A 12,523-nucleotide genomic window follows, 5' to 3' on the forward strand; every position below is an offset into this window, starting at 1 on the left:
TCTAGAGCGCTTTGTACAGTGCCTAGCATAGGCAGTCCCAACCCATGACTGTATGTTATAAACATTTACAAAAATAAAACAAGTGTGCTGTAGCATTTCTGAGGAGGCATTCTCTCCTAACCCTGGTTTGCTGAGTGGATGTCCTGAAACAAGAGTATTTGCAGGTTTTATAGCGTTTCAGTTTATCTGTCATGTAATTAAAGCTATCCTGAGCACTCCTCTAGAGGTCACGTTTGTTCCTCTACAGTATTCCTGTGATGATTCACCACAGAAAACTAGGGAAGTGATACACACCCAGCAAGTAACACCAAGAAGTACAACAAAATTCCAAGGCCAAGGCAGAAACATGATTCTTATCTCAGTGTGACCCTGCCATCAAATCAGTCTCCTGAGATTCATGAAATGGCATTCCTGCTGGAGCAAGCCAAGGCCAGTAACGTGGCTATAAATGCTCCAGCTGAGACAGGCTCCCTGTTGGGCACACACAGGGAGAAATTCACTTTGTCTAACTTCAGCAGTCTGCAGCACAGGCTTTTGCACCCACACTGATCTTATCTACACACCCAGTGGAAAGAAACAAGCATTCAGACATCTGCTTTCACATGGCTTCATAGGCTACTTTGATTGCCTCTCCTTCCACTCCATAAAAGAAACCCTGGGACTGCAGGGACAGCCACAGCCTTAGAAAACTCACGCCTTTAGGAGCCCAAAGATACAGATTAACAAAGAAGGGAAAAGGTAAAAGGAAGAGGGTGAACAAAAAAGGGAAAAGGTAAAAGGAAGAGGGAGGAACTCCTTTTACTGTGAGCTGTGCAGCTTGGGAAAGGGAACAAAGGTTTGTAAAAGGATGTGTTGATGGGAAAGGTGTTAAAGGGTGAAACACTGAAGCAAACCAAACAGAAATTATTGTGTTGTTCACTGAAGGAACATGCTATGGACATCCTACCAAACACAGAAATATAATCCTGATACCACAGTGAAAACTGCTGTATTAGAAGTTAGATCCTACTGGTGGGCAAAATAGGGAAGTATAGGGCACTCCATGTACCACAAGTTCCCCCTGACCTCTAAAAAATAAAAGCAGGAATTAGGAAGGGAAAAGGGTAGAGAACATTGCTGAAAGGTACTGACAAGAGGGGCAAGGTCTGTATAGAGAATTTAGATACAGCTGTCAGACCTTTGCTGTGCATCATGGAGGGACCATCCAGGGACAAAGAGCTCCTCTTCCATCTTCCCTTCTGCATGCCCCACTCCCACACACCCCATCAATTTCTTCCTGCTCTTTCAGCTTTTCTCTTTGCTCTGAGATCAGCCGCACTCCGCAACACTAACAGAACACAGCAAGAGAGTACAATGAGCTCTGGTCAGTCTGGGATTTCTTGTGATAGAGAAGCGCTAACCACAGGAGCTAAGTGTGTCTCAAATCAGGGAAATGAGACAGTCTCAAGCACCGGCTGTCATGGCTGATATCTGCAGGCCCAGAGCATTCAGCTCTGTTGCTCTGCCTCCTGCCAATATCATCAGAAAGCTGTAATTCTTTTTATCCTCTCTTTATTCCTTTGTAAGTGTATGTTTCATCACAGTCCTCAAAGGTAATTATCACTGGAAACAGAATTAAACAGAACCAATGCCATCTTCCCTGCTAAGAGTTAACTTAATAGATGAAATGGCTTCTACAAATATCCTTGCTTAGAGAAATATGGAGTAATTTGGTATATCTGAAAGCTGACAGCATTTCTGTTCCAACCTGTTTGCAAGGTACTCTGTCTGGTCCAGTCCTTTCTCTTTCCTGTATCTCAGTTGCATTCTAGGTCTTCTCCACTTTCTCAGGTGCTCGCTCTAGTGACAAAGGACAACATCTCAAAAGCCTGAGTCTGTGAGCTCATGCATAACCTGTGGATGTAGGAGACAAAGTACTCATCGTGCCATTTCACCACTCCTCAGTGTCTGCACTTTGCCTCTTTAATTTCTGCTCAGCCCACTGCCTTTGTACCAGTCCTTCTGGCACTTTGTCTTTGCATTTACCTTAAATTAGAAGTTCTTCGATCTCCTATATTCAACCAGGGCTCTGATCATGCTTCTGCCTTTGATTCAACATGCTTTTGGCTCCTGCACCTTCTTCCTGCTCAGCCCTCAGGACCTAATTTTGCCCTTGGCTATCTTTGGCTTCTGATTTCAAACCTCTCCTCCTCAGCCCCTAATCTTTGATCCCAACTACCCACGGTTTGGCCGGGATTCCCTGTCAGGCCTCACACTTTTCCTCCCCAGGGCTGCAGGGTATCTCACTGGCTTTACAGAACCATAAGCCAACCCCAGCGTGTCCTCCATGATGTCTTCCAGGAAAGCACGGCTCTGTTCTGTTTCTAGTTTTCTTTTGAGCTTCCCCAAAAGGATAACAAATACACTGCCAAATGACAAGGAAACAACAGAAGAACTTTAAAAAAAAATTAACATGGGCTATTAAAGAGAGTCTCATTAAAGAGCAGATTGCTCAGTGAAATAACAATGGAAAGGATATGAATGGTTACTAAGGGAGATGGACCTGGCACTGCAATAGGTGATATTGATATGCCAAGCAGAGGAATAAACAGGAACAAAAATAAAAGCCCTAGAGAAAAGCACAAGGCACATGGCTCTCAGCAACACTGCTACATCAGCAGGAGAAAAGTTCACAGAAATCCAATTAGCAAGGCCAGAAGCAGGAAGAGCAGGCCAGAATGTCAATCAGCACATGAAACAGCCAGGGTGAAGATGGAATGTAATAAACACATCCAGCCACAATGGGAAACACAGGCAAGCAGAAAGAAAGTGTGCATGGAAAGGACAGAAATGGTCGGCTACTCCTAAAGAGGAAAAAATGCTCTGAAATGCTTAAAACAAGGAATCCAGCAACAGGGGCATAGGGGTGAGCGAGTGGTACAGGGTATATATCACACCAAGTTGCAGTCTAACCCATTACAATTGCACAGACTTAAACAAGTGTCTTGGGATGACTTTAGCAGCAAACTAATTCTTGTGTAGTCCAAAAGAGTTCCTGAAAGCTCCTGACAATCTCCCCTCGTCTGAACGAGCTTGACCTGTTCCACATCTTTTATCAAACCTGGCCTCCTTTCAGGCTCCCCATGGTAGACAACGCTCTCCCATGGGCTTCTTTCACATGCACCAGACCTAGATTTATTTCATGTATTACTTAGCTAACTAATTGTGTTGCTTCCACACATTTTTCCTCCAGAAGCCAAGTCTAGTAGTCAAAGACAGGGATGCAAAATGGCACCCACACCTCCAATGCCAGATCATTTCTAACAAGAGTGGTACAATCGTCAAAACAACCAATCTCTTCACAAGACTAAGAGACTTTTGCTAACAGCACAGTGAGAGAGATTCCCAGTGCACACTAATTAAATATTACCTTCTCAGCTCATGTTGACATTCTTTCCAGCAGCTCCAGAACTGGACCAGTAGCTTTAAACCTGGTTGTTGATTTTGAAAAAAGAGCAAAGCATCACTTCCATCAGCTAGTCCAACAGCTCCATCCATCTTTACTGAAGGGCTTAGAACAGAAGCACATTTCTGAAAGTCTTATGTTATTTTTTTTAAATGTAAATCCAAATTGTCTGATGGTATGTTCAAAAGATGAGAAACATTGCCAGCATTCCATCCAGAAAGCCTTCTGAGAAGGCAATATAAAACCAGACTCAGTTCTTTCTTTTCTTTTTATCATTTCATTACGCAGAATATTCTGAAGAACAACAGGTTAGCACACTGGTTAACACTGTCCATGTCATTAAAACTTTCATTCCATTATTTGCCTGAATATCTCTTCAGTCATGAACAAAGCTTGAATAAAGGGCAAATCTTTCACAGCAAAACAAATCAGTTTCACTAACACATTTGTACTCCAACCAAAATTACTAAATAAGCATGAACACTATGAATGCAAATGAATTCACTGTTAATAAAATGAGAGCAAAACTCATGCACCAAATAACAGATTACATATATCCACTGCTAAACAACGCTGCCTGCAAAGTCCTCTTACGGTGTCTACCTATTGATATACAGCTGTCAAAATTTCACATCAAGTTTCACTTATCGTAAGGCGACACACTGCTCTTAAAGGACTGCAACTGCTCTATTAAAATGGTGTTCATACAGTAATTTCACTTGCTATTTTATATGTAACAGAAGAAAGGCTAAAACAGACATATGGTAACATGCTGCAGCAAGACAACATACTGGTAACAAACAGAACAAGGCTGGCTTCCAGTGTGGTCTCTACTTGTCAAAACATTTTGTTTCATAAAAGCCTGACAGGTATTCCAGTTGCAGAGGGGAGGCCTGAGGAACCAACATGAAAAGCATTGGCAGAGGGTATCCAGAGCCTAATGGGAAACTTAATGGTGTCGAACCCTCATGGTGCCATCGATCCTGATGCAAAGCCACTACCTGTTACAGCACTTGCCTATCCCAGATCTGACTTTGGAAAACAACTTTCAGGTCTTATTTCAAAGAAAATCTGTCAATTAGGATGACATTTTCTGAAGAAACATATGGGCCAAAGGAAGCTCTTTCAAAAGATTCTCTTCACAGTGGCCCCTCTTCTCCATTTTAGTTTTAGTTAGGTACAATTTGACATGGCCATATACACTGTGTGTAACTGAAATCAATGAGTAACTACATTTAGGAGGAACACGGATAGACTGTCATACAGTCTTGGCTTAGTATTTGTTACGGAGGCTGTGACATTATCAATGTGAGATCACATTTCTGGATTCCTTTACTTAGAAGCTGTTTTCAGGAGTCACCAGAGCATGGAGTGGAACCGCTATACGTGTAAATCTCATTGATGATCCATAAAGTCCTTCAGAAGAATGAACCATCGGGAAAATACAACAATAAGAAAGAAACAGTAAGAAATAAGGGGTTGATGGAAACTCTCAATTTTAATGACAGAATATGCTGGACATTAACATGTTTTGAGGAAGCAAATTGTTCACAGCAATCTGATGTGCCATTTTTAATAAAAGACTTAGCACCTGCTTATAAATCCGGTGCTTTTCCAAACAATATCCAGATCTCTTGAACATAAACAAGTATTATATTCCTGGCTATGGAAAATCTCAAAGGTACATTGGAAATGAGAGCCCAACAAACCTCATTTATGCACAAACTATTTCTGATTTGTGAAAATCACCTAGCTTATTTCGATAAGTAATATTACCTCCGCAAACAAAATCCCTCGGTCATATATCAGAATGAATAAGAGAGCAGCGAAAAAATCAGTTCAAAAGTTTTATTCTGATTCCTACAGGCTTCTGAAAAACTCTTTAAAAAAATCAATTAAGGAAACACAGTTATCAAAGGTGGTAATCACTGTCTTGTATTAAAAGGTAGGTACAGATTAGATTCAAAACACATTAATCAATTTTCATGATATCAGATGCCTGAGGAGTAACACTTCATTTATTCATTAATTTCACTTAATATTTTTTTTATATCCCTAAATGACAGCTTCCTATTCCATTCCCTCTTCCCTCCCTCTGAGCTGCTGGCTGAGAACGTAAGTAATACTATACCATTCAGAGAAGGCAAAAAAATAAAATAAAAGTAAAAAAAAAAATAAGATCTGATGGCAGCAACCCGATGTCACCTAAAGAAGAGAGTGGCGGTGTTTTGTCAGTGACAAGTAGTGCTTTCATTCAGAAGCATTTGTAGAAAAGTCAGTATTTGTTTACTGCTCAAGCCAACATACAGACTCACAAAAGACCTTTCGCTTTTTTTGCTTATAAACCACCTGCTGCCGTGAACAGCTATTCAGTTATCATTTGTTTCTACAGCACCTTCATCCTGGTGGAATATTAGCAGAACTTTACAGAAAAATCAAGACATGCATTTGAAACCTGGATAACTCCAAACTGTGCTAGATTGAACTTAAAATAAAAAAGAAAATAAACTTATTAGATATTTTGCAAGCAGCTGTACTTAGAAGACAAACTGGACTGTTCCAATACCAAAATCTGGAACGGCTTCTTAAATCTGGTTCCCATTTCCAGTAATGACAAGCAAGGCCTTGCAGAAGCCCCATTTTAGCCAAGCTGAACATGACCCTGTCCAAGGAACGCCACTGGAAACTAGAGCATTACGAGCTGTGTGAAGCAGCACTGTGCTTGAGGAAGCTGCTCTTTTTCTTTCTGATTTTCTTTCAAAGGAACAATAGAGTGAGGCATACCCACACAAATAAGTTTACTATGCTGAAGAGCATTTAAGAGATCGCAAACTTGTATGACAGTCTGCTCAACAATGTAGAGCCTACCCACATATACGATTTAATTCAGTTTTGGAAGGCTCTTCAGAATTTGCCCAAAGGTATTCTCCAAGTCTGACAGGTGGACAGCAATGACATGCTGATGAAGAAATGGTAGAGAAAATGCTCTGTCAAACAGCTATAACCACTGCTTTGAGACTGGTACACAAAGAGGATGCACTGGGACAGTGCTCGCACTGAAGGATGGGGAGAAAAGAAAAAAAAAGACGACGACAACAACAAGGTATTTACCAAAAGGCCCCTCCTGTCCAACAGCACAAGTTCCACCAGTTATCAGGGTGGTCACGTTTAGATTAATTTTAAATTTAGATCAGTGGTACATTTAGATCAATGGCAAGTAAAGGAGCCCACAGGTGAGTGCACTTCAATTAATCAACATCATTTAAGTGAAACTTCAAATCTGATCTAATTTAGTCAATTTATAGCAAGGCCTTTATCTAGGGAGTTTGACCAATATTCAAACTAACTGACTTAGCACATGACAGAGAGAGGATTACAGGTATAGCTAGGGGCTTAAGAATGAGAAATGTTCTTAAAAATATTGTTAACCATGATCTTTAAATGCAAAACAAAATATAAATGCTAAAACAATGTCCTCAGAGAGCTCTCTCCAGTTGCAGGCTTTGGACTGGATCCAACTCAAGACACTTTACTTGTGTCCCACTTTCAACAGATGAGACTTGCATCTGAAAACCAAAACCTGTAATGTTCCTCCTCTTTCAAGGACAGCAACAAGTAAAAATCACTCGATGCTTTTGCAAGTCTTGGACAGCAATACTCTTTGTCTGAAATACACCCTGCAGCATAGCTTCACACTGCTCTGTTTTGATGCCAGTAAAGTCTGACTGAGCAAGGCCTCAGCCTGTGAGTCACAAGTGAAAAGTTGCGTAAACGTTGTTTTGAGTACTCCACAGATTTCCACCCTTCCTTCGAACGTTACAAGTGGTTAAACTTATGCTTAACTATCCTGACTAGTCCCATTAATTTACTAATTCTGGCTGGTGTTGAGAAGAGCAGCTGGTAAATTAGTTTTGTGGAAAGTCAGCTCAGAACACAAAGGGCTTTTTACCTGGGAGAAAAGTAGTTCTTTATCTTTGGAAAATGGAGTACAAAATTCTGCAGAGATTTCTCCCAGCAGAGAGCACGTGCAGACATGAGCGAGTCTGATCGGTTCAAAGGCATTCAGGAACCGCAACAGCAAGTGGTGGGAAATGCAGAACTCCCACCACTATGTTTTTTTCAGACAGAATACCCATGTTTTCAAGTGTTGCTCCTGGAGATCTTGAGCATTTGAAATGCTTCAGGCAAACCCTCAGGCTGGAGGGAATCCTCAGTCACAGTTAGCAGGCTGGGAAGAAATGTCACCATCTGCCTCCACTGATCAATGCAGACTGCTGAGCTTACAGCAGTGACATCCTTCCTGAGCTTGGCACTGGCGGTGCTTAGCCACTGCAGGGCTTTATGCTCTTTCACCACAAAATGGGAAGGCCAGCCACATACCTTCCAAGACAGCAGGTGGCAAGGCACAAGCTTTTTCTACAGGAAGATGGAATCCAGTTATCACCATCAAAATTTCTTCTGGTAACTGCAGCAAGCTATCACTTCTCTAACATAAACAAAAACATATATGTCTCCAAAACTTCCATTAAGGTCATCAAAAAGATGTAAGAAACCTCCCCATCCCCACTTTGAGGAGAGAAGACCAGAGTGGTGCAGGAGCAGAAGAAGAATGAGAAGCCAGCCTGAACGGAGACTTAGCCCTGTTACCCAGACCACGCTGCCCCTGCAGCTCAACGTCTCTGTGGACTCCAGCAGCTCTCAGGAGTATCTGGGGCTTTTAATAATCAGGCCCTCAGAAAACTGAATATTCTCTGTGAGTCTGCCCATGAAAATGTTGCTTTAGGACATCTGCTGAACTCTGTCAGAAGCAGATGGGAGACAGCACAAAGTTCTCACAGGGTAACCACAAGACTATTTTTGTCTTGAGGACTCTGTTAACTCACTCAACACCTTCCAACTCTCTGGAAACTGAAGTAAGCTTAGGTAAAGATTCCACAGCTAACAGCTGTAATGAAACAGATTAATTCATTCAAGACAATCCTACAAAGAAAACAGGAAAGTAAAATATAGGCTAGAAAGCTGATATGCAGTGAATTCTATCAGTAATTTGCAGTGGGAACAGGTTTAATTAAGCTTAATGAAGGTTATTCTGTATTTTTATATTTTAAAGCCAGTAATAAAACATTCTGTATATACCTATATGTAGACATATATGTAACATACAACGATTTTCTTCTGCCCCCCTCCCGCAAAGGAAGCAGTAGGGTATGTTTTTTCAGCCATACAATTCATTTAAGATTTCAAAAATCTGAATGAAGGAAAAAATGAATGATAAAAATGTATGGAAAATTAAGACAACAATTATTTTTCTCTCAGAAATTGGGAGTACGCCTTTCATCAAGAAATGGGTAAAGCGCAGTACGGGTATTGCCAGTAAGTAACACAACAGTTAGCTAGGCAGATGTGTAGATATGACCAACATAATTACTAAGCTACCAGAAAAATAGCTCCAGAAAGGAAAGGAGCTATAAAAGACTAAGCTTCTTCACAGAGCTTCACAATAACTACAGGAATACAGAATAGAAATCCTGAGGGCAAGAAGACATTTCTTTAATTATCAACAGTAATCTATCTTGGCTAAACACGATGCAACAAAAGAGACTCAGTTTCAAACAAGCTCCCTCCCTTTGCTCCGTTTCTCCCATTGGAACTTTGTTTTGGGAACACAGAACATTTCGCATTCTCTCACAGGTATTGCAGCCAATAAAGGACTAACGGAATCTGTTTGTCCCCTTGGTCCTTCATTCATCAGGCATCTCTCCAGGACAAAAACATTATACAGAAGAGTGACTGCCAGATTGCAATAAGGTAAAATCACTCAGAAGACTCCAGACATTTATTCTTATGCCTGTATACCTACTATATATATACATAATTTGCAGGATTGCCTCATTGACAGTAGCTGTTAAAAAGACACCACCATCATCACCACCCAAAGTAAAAAGAGAAAACCTTAAGTATTTCCATTAAGAAAATGTGAAAAAGCATGCACCTCTCAGCCAAACAGCATGCAAGTTTTCTTCTTTTTCAGTTTAAACTCATGCTACAGATCTGGCTTTGAGGTTACTGGACTTTACATATAATCTACAAACCAGACTTTCTGGCTCGTGTTTTTGCAGCTACTACCAAAACGTCCTACGCCAGACGAGTCAGGAGAATGACACTTTACATGTTTACAGACACATTTGGCGTTTCCTTCCATACAGGTTATCTACGATTGTGGTGGCTGGCGAATCAGCTCTAAGGGGACAACAGCAACCAAGTAACAGAAGCAGGTCTATTGGCTGATACTCTGCTTGAGGCACTGCTTAGAGTAATACCGACTCAAGTTCATCAGCATGGATTGCATCTCCACCAGAAACTAAACAGAGGCAGAAAGTCTGAAAAAAATACCTTGGCAACCCCCTTTGTAATGCAGTCATAATCTGTCCTGTGATTAATCCTTTCTTTCCAGAGACTTTTATTGGCATCAGCAGCCTGCCCAAAGAGAACCAATTGTCAGGATGCCAATGTTCAGGTCCTTTCTTGTAATTGTTAAGATTAAACTAGGTGCATTCTAATTAGTGAAATACATAGGTCTTCTTTTAAGCCCACAGTGCAAAGACCTGATAAGGCTATCAAGCACCCATCACTTGGAGGTGTGGCCTTGAACTAAAGAACTTGCACTTTTTGCCTCCAGCTGGATCTGTTCTCCCACAGAATAAGCTCTCCTGTGTACACAGCTGCTGTTCCAACTACATGCAGTACCTGATACCACACTACCCAATGAACAATCAAATTCATTATATCCACCTTAACAGCTTACCGTACTTAGTCTAGATTATTCTTTCTTCTCTATATAATTAACGTGTTTTCTCCTTTATGAACAAAGGATCAGCAAACAAGCTTAAAAATTATTCAAGAAATACTACTGAGGAAGCACCACTAGTATCTGGTAGTAGGTACCAAAGGGGGATTTGCTTTGCCCTGTTAACAAAACTTATAATAAGCACGGGCACCCACAACTATGTAAATGACAACCCCAAATCTTAAACCTATCTTTTACTAGAAAGAACAAACTACCACTCACTCAACCTCCTTCAGGTCCTACTTTTTTCTTTTTTTTTTTTTCCTGAAAGGAAGAAAAAGTCTGATGGCTTCTGCAAGTAATGAGCAAAACAAAATTTTCTTTGCTTTTGATTACTTAGGCAAAAGCTGATCTGGCAAGTATTTAAGAAACTATGGTAGCAATAAGTTAACATTAGAGAACCCATAAATTGTGGGTTGAATTTAGCTTTTTTTTGCCTTTTAAGAGGAGCTGAACCATTACAGTGCAACACACACCATTAGAAACTGGCAATACTACAGCGTATTAAACTGTTCTAGTACTTTTGGCTTACCACTGCTGTGCTAGCCAGGCTGAGCCCACACCAGCTGAATGGACAGTGAATTCTATACAAACCAGAATCAGGCATGTAACAACTAACGTGAAATTAAATACAGCCTTTTCTTGCCATTTCCATTTAAACTTTTTCATGCTCTATTTTAATTTTCCCCACTGCCTTCTCCAAGTGTCCTCCTTGCCAAGAGAGCTACCAGCCCTGTGACTCCCCTGCGGCAGAAGGAACAGCACACAGAGCCAAGGCGAGTGGCAGGCATCAGAACAGCTAGTCCAGCTTGCAGAGATCCCTTCTGTGACCAACACCTTCTGAAACACTCGCTCTTGGCCTCCAAGTGTCCATATACCTCTGCCTAACAGTAGTAACACAGTTTACTCATAAGTTTTAATCTCTGTAGCAGATACTCTTCTTTAACTGGGGAAGCAGCTCAGAAACACATGTAACCATCACCAAGAGGCTTCAAGGCCATGTAACCTATTCTAGTCATGTAACCTAAAACATGCTTCTCACTGAACTATTTTTATAACTCATGACCACACTCCCCAGAGACACACCTGTCTTTGATTCTTAACACTGACAACTGCGTACCTGGGGTTTTCTCCTCTGCATACGAATTCTTAGGCATTCTAGGGGCAGCAAGCACAGGATAATTGTTTGCTGTATTATCTGAGCCAGTAATTAGCATATGCGTTTCCTGGAAGAAGCCAAAAGACTTCAATTACCAAACAAAAAGTTAGAGTTGAAAAATACCAAATAGAACCCCAAAATATCCCGGCATAACTTTTTCTTTTTTTAATGCAGCTATTCTTCATTAACAGTCATTTGGTCAATTACTGTAAACACTGAGGTCATCTCTTACCCCAAACCGAATTTCTAAGCCTGCCTACTTGGCCTGATCCGAGTCTTGGGCACACCTGATTCCACAACTATTCACTGTGCCTCCTCTTTAGGTGGGAGCCTGGCTGCCAGGTGAAGCTGTTGATTTCTGCTATACATATCATGCAAGTAACTGCCCTCCTTTCCCACTTGAAATACAAAACTCTACCACTTAACCTTTCAGCCAAGACAGAGGCAACAGCTCACCTAAATTTTCAGAGCTCCATTTACAACCCTCATTTAAGATAATGGTTATAGACTGCGTTTATTGTTGTCTTTTAAAAAAACCTACACATAGTTACAGCCTGGAGTCACTTTGCAGGCGAGGTCCTAGAAGCCTTGACACTGCAAAGACGCGGGGGTGAAGGCTGCACGCAGACTTTCGGCGTCGTTCCTTCACCCGAGAGCAAGGAGCACACATGCCCGGCTGCGCTCCGGGCTCTGTCCGACCCTGCCCCACTTCCCTCAGGCCTGTGCACTCAGCCACGGCCCTGCCGCCGCCCGCCACCCCCTCTCAGCCTCCTCGCCCTCAGGTGCCCCGCTCCTTCAGCGTTCACACGTTGCTGCTAGCAGCCAGGCTGACCAGATGCCACCTCAGGGGTTCAGGGACATTCACCAAAGCCCCAAGCTCCAAGCTCACGCCCCTCAACGCGGGGAAAGCTGCACCAAGCAGCCGTTAAGCTCCCGCCACCTCCACAGAGGCTCTGCCGCTCGGCCTCCCAGCCGGCCGCGGGGCGGGACGGGCCGCACCACCGCCGCCGCCGCCGCCAGGGGGGTTGCACCAGGAAGCCGCCCTACCAACTCCCTATAAATGTCCTTCCGC

General features: G+C 42.1%; 1 long non-coding RNA gene across 1 annotated transcript in view; it reads right to left on the bottom strand.

The window, feature by feature from the left end:
• Nucleotides 1-12,479, bottom strand: part of LOC308067810 — a 206,280-nt gene extending 193,801 nt beyond the window's left edge. Inside the window, exon 1 of the long non-coding RNA XR_013929746.1 lies at nt 3,410-12,479. This is a non-coding gene — a long non-coding RNA (uncharacterized lncRNA). The remainder of the gene's footprint in view (nt 1-3,409) is intronic.
• Between the last annotated feature and the right edge of the window lie 44 nt (nt 12,480-12,523).

This window comes from Falco punctatus (genome assembly GCF_963210335.1).
Source record: "Falco punctatus genome assembly, chromosome: 7".
Taxonomy (NCBI): domain Eukaryota; kingdom Metazoa; phylum Chordata; class Aves; order Falconiformes; family Falconidae; genus Falco; species Falco punctatus.